Source organism: Papio anubis, chromosome X (assembly GCF_008728515.1).
Source record: "Papio anubis isolate 15944 chromosome X, Panubis1.0, whole genome shotgun sequence".
Taxonomy (NCBI): Eukaryota; Metazoa; Chordata; class Mammalia; order Primates; family Cercopithecidae; genus Papio; species Papio anubis.
The window spans coordinates 102,038,446-102,043,300 of record NC_044996.1 but is presented as its reverse complement, the minus strand read 5'-3'; the positions used below and the strand labels follow the sequence as shown (position 1 = coordinate 102,043,300).

General features: G+C 39.9%; 1 pseudogene; it reads right to left on the bottom strand.

The window, feature by feature from the left end:
- Positions 1–305: 305 nt before the first annotated feature.
- LOC101000836 lies at positions 306–3,345 on the bottom strand (annotated as a pseudogene).
- Positions 3,346–4,855: the final 1,510 nt, after the last annotated feature.

Here is a 4,855-nt window from a genome sequence, read left to right as displayed (position 1 = left end):
TTGGGAGGCCGAGGCGGGCGGATCACGAGGTCAGGAGATCGAGACCATCCTGGCCAAAATGGTGAAACCCCGTGTCTACTAAAAATACAAAAAATTAGCCGGGCGTGGTGGCGGGCGCCTGTAGTCCCAGCCACTCAGGAGGCTGAGGCGGGAGAATGGCGTAAACCCGGGAGGCGGAGCTTGCAGTGAGCGGAGATCTCGCCACCACACTCCAGCCTGGGCGACCGAGTGAGACTCCATCTCAAAAAAAAAAAAAAAAAAAAAAAAGTGAGAAATTATGCTCCACCTCCTTGAGGGCAGAGTATCTACATAATTTATTTGGAATTCTTCTGCACAGATTTGTCTATTCTCCCACACTTATATATTTATTCAATGATTTGTTTATGACAGTATGGACTCACAGATACCGATCTTGTACTTTGGGTTATAATCCGATACTACTATATTTCATTGCTTGAATTGCTCCCATTGTGGCCATTGGGAGCTCTTTCAGTTGCCTCCTGTGCCCTATAACATACATTGTGGTTTGATTTTGTTGTTGTTGTTGCTTAGCACTTCCTTGATTTCTGGCACTACAGGATGCTTCAGGCTCATCTTGTATATTTCCTGCCTCAGTCCTAGCATCTGGAATTTCCTCCAAGAAGCCCCGGGTCCTTTTATTGGAAAATAGTATTAGAAAACAAGATCGAGGCACCAGGTGAGCTTGTTGCTACTGGGGTGTTGCTGCTCCTAGATCCTCTCAGCTGACAGAGGGAGGAGAGATATGTGTGTATATTAACCCATGCATATACACATATCTATGAATATTTCTATGTGTAACCATATGTATCTATATAAACCTAAATATGAGTTCATACTGTTGCCTCTGACTCTAATCTATTACCACATGAATCACTCTAGCTTTCACCTGATGCTTATCTATAAACTGTCACTCCAGCAGTGATACCTGGCTCCCACCATCTCTCATTCATTTACTTAATGTTTAAATTCCAGTATACATATATAGCAGTACCAGAATTGTTAATTCACATTTACAATTTATCAACAAGAGTACAGGCTTATATACAGTTTTGTTTGCCTTTAGTTTTATAGACCGTTTATTTCCAAAGTTGCTTTGGTCAACACCCTATTCCCCCACTGACCTCATTGATGTCATTTTTTAATATTTGTAATACATTTATTTTCTTAAGGAAGAATGATTGTTTTATTCATCTGTACTTAAACCAGCCAAAGTAGTACTAATGTCATTATGATGCAGCAAGTACAAGATCTCTTTCTACAAATATTAGCATAACCAACAGAATGGGGGCTATAGTAAAACAGAGCCAAAAAGGGTTGAGGAAATAAATGTAGTATGTTACAGCTTAACCCTTCACCTCAATAGAGTTTTTTAAAAAAATAAGTAAAGCCTCCCAATCCCAAAAAATAGGAATATACCTTCATCACACCAATTTGTACTTTTATTTCTTATTCTTGAGGTTAGATTCTAAACCATAAAGATATCCAAACTAGTATTGTATATACTTATCTATAGCCAGAGACAGCTTCTACCATGTCCTTGCCAGCCAAGATTATTAAAAGGTCTTTTCTCTAGGAAGATTCAATAGGAAAAAAGAAAGAAACCTCTCTGATTAGGCTCCAATCATACCCCACCCTCTATCAAATTGACTGGATAGGCATAATGGAAACCAGAACACGTGGTTTCCAAACAAGAAAAATCCTATAAGGGAGGGGAGGCAAGGAGAGGTAGGATTCAGCCAGTGCCCACACTGAAATTGAATAATATCAGTTTCACTCATCTTCAGGTATCTTCAGGTTGCATGTTCATGGAATAGTTTAGGAATAAATCTATGGCTTGTGGAGTACTAAAATACCTAGTGGTCTGCTGTATTACATTATGGCTTTCCCCAGCAGTTTCCAAGGCAACCTCCAAGTCACTGGCAGGAGAATTTGGCTGGAACTGCATGCAGGACTGCAGAGATTCCTCTCCACAGTTAGAGAAGGGACTGTTCCAGGCCTGATTGTTCCAGGACTGGGTGCACCAGGAGTGGTTGCTCCAGGAATGGACATTCTGGGTCTGGTTGCTCCAGGCTGAATTGCTGCAGGTCTGGTTGCTCCACATTGAAAGGTTTCCAGTCGTGTTCACCAGGCATCCCTGGTGGTAGGAAGAGTAGAGGGTGGGGTAGGTAGGTGCTGAGGCCTTCTGAGTCACACCACTGCTATTCTTTGGCCAGTTGTTTTTCTGTCGCCTCTTAGATTTCATTCTCTGGTTCTGGAACCAGGTCTTCACCTGTTTGTAGCTAAGGTTCAGGATGGCTGAAAGTTCTTGCATCTGCTGGAGGCTTAGGTATTTCTGTCTCTGAAATCTATCATTAAGTACATACAGCTGGGTGGAAGAGAACACAGTTCTGGTCTTCTGTTTCTTGACCGGAACCTTGTCTTCCTTTTTCGCAGTGCTCTTCTCTGCAGAAGTGGGTTTTTTGCCTTTGGGACTGGTACAAGAATCAGGGCTGTCCTGAATAAGCAGATCCATGGAGTAAGGAAGAGGAGAGACAGTCTCTGTGTGAGGCATCTCAGCAGAAGACATTTGCAAGGATGGATAGTTTTCTTCAGGCCCACAAGTCACCGGTGTAAGTGAAGATTCTTTACAGTTGGATGCTTCAGAGCAAGGCAGGCTTTGGGGATAGGCTGGATCCATACCCATGTTATTATTGGGGAATAGGAGGGAAAAAATTAAGAGCTGGACTGTAAAAAAAAAAGGCTAAGGCAGATTTAAGACTTTTTTTCTGGAAGATCTTAGAGAAATATGACCTCCAGAAGTGAAAGTATCAAGTAGTTGGGATGAAGTGAATTGCCCCCACAATAACAGGAGGCAACCAGCTCAGTCCAGCCTATATTTGTAATACATTTAGATGATTTTGTCACATTCCTCATTCCGTCCCGGGATGCTCCCAATTCCTAAATGAGTGTTTAGTTTGTATACATTAAGTATCCAGTTAGTTTGTATACATTGTGTTTAGACATACTGCACAGTGCCATGTTATTACAATTACAATTTGTAGAGAATATTTTCACCATCCTAAAACACAAACACAAAAACCTTGTACATTGTCTTTTGAACTTTACATTCCTCGTCACAAACCCTGGATACCACTGATGTTTTTATTGTCACTATAGGCTTGTTCTTCCTAGGATGTCATATAATTAGAATACTACAGTAATTAGTCTTTTCATACTGGCTTGTTTCACCTAACAATATGTGTTTAAAATTCATCCATGTCTTTTTATGGCTTCATAGCTCATTTCTTTTTTAAAAACTTTGTTTTGTTTTGTTTTTTGAGATGGGGTCTCAATGTGTCACCCAGGCTGGAGTGCAGTGCCATGATCATAGCTCACTGCAGCTTCCAACTCCTGGCCTCAAGCGATTTTCTTGCCTTAGCCTCCCAAGTACCTTGGACTACAGCATGTACCACCATGCCCAGTTTCATTTCTTTCTATCCCTAAATAATATTCCATTGTATAGATGTCCCCCAGTTTGTCCATTCTCCTATTGAATAATTTCTTAGTTGCTTTGAGTTTTTGGTAATTATGAATAAAACTGACATAAATAATATTGTGCAAGTTTTTTGTTTTCGTTTTTGTTTTGTCACAGGGTGTAACTCTATTGCCTAGGTTGGAGTGCCATGGTGCAGTCACAGCTCACCACAGCCTCAACCTCCTGGGGTCAGGTGATCCCCCGCCTCAGCCTCTAAAATAGCTGAGACTACAGGCATGTGCCACCATGCCCAGCTAATTTTTTTGTATTTTTTGTAGAGATGGGATTTTGCCACGTTGCCCAGGATGGTCTCCCAGGTTCAAGCGATCTGCCCGCCTTGGCCTCCCAAAGTGCTGGGATTACAGACATAAGCAACCGCACCTGGCCCGTACAAGTTTTTGCATAGACATAGGTTTTCAAATTAATTGGGGGAAGTTTTAGGAGCATGATTGTTCCATTGTATGGTAAAATATGTTTAGCTTTGAAGGAAACTGCCAAACTATTTTCAAAGTGGCTGTACCATTTTGCATTCCTGCCAGCAATGAATGAGAGTTCCTGTGTTCCACATCCTTGTCAGAATTGGAATTGTCTGCTTTTTAGATTTTACCATTTTAATAGGTGTGTAGTGGTATCTCACTGTTGTTTTAATTTGTAATTTCCTGACGATAAATAATGTTGAACATCTTCTTGTATATTTATTTGCCATTTGCATGTCTTCTTTGATGAGATGTCTGTTCAGATCTATTTTTTTTTTTAATTAGGTGGATGTTTTAGGTGTTATTTATAAATTTTGGGTACACGTCGTTTCTCAGATATTTTTTTGAAAATATTTTCTCCCAGACCATGGCTTGCCTTTTCATTCTCTAACATAGTCTTTCACAGAGCAAAATTTTTTCATTTTAAGAAAATCCAAAATCAATTTCTTTTTCTTTCATGGATCATGCTTTTGGTATTGTATCTAAAAACTCATCATCATCCTTAGGTCACTTACATTTCTTCCTATGTTTTCTTCTAGGAGTTTTATAGTTTTGCCACTTTCATTTAGGTCTATAATCCATATTGAGTTCATTTTTCTGAAAGGTGTAAGGTCTATGAGTAGGTTCTTCCCCCCACCGTGGGGACATCCAATTGTTCTGTCACCATTTATTTAAAACAATATTCTTTCTTCATTAAATTGCCTTTGCTTCTTTGTCAAAAATCAACTGACTATATTAATGTTGGTCTGTATATGGGCTATCTATTCTGTTCCATTGATTAGTGTGTCTATTCGTTCACTTACACTATGCTTTTTGATTATTGTAGCTTTATATTAAGTCTTGA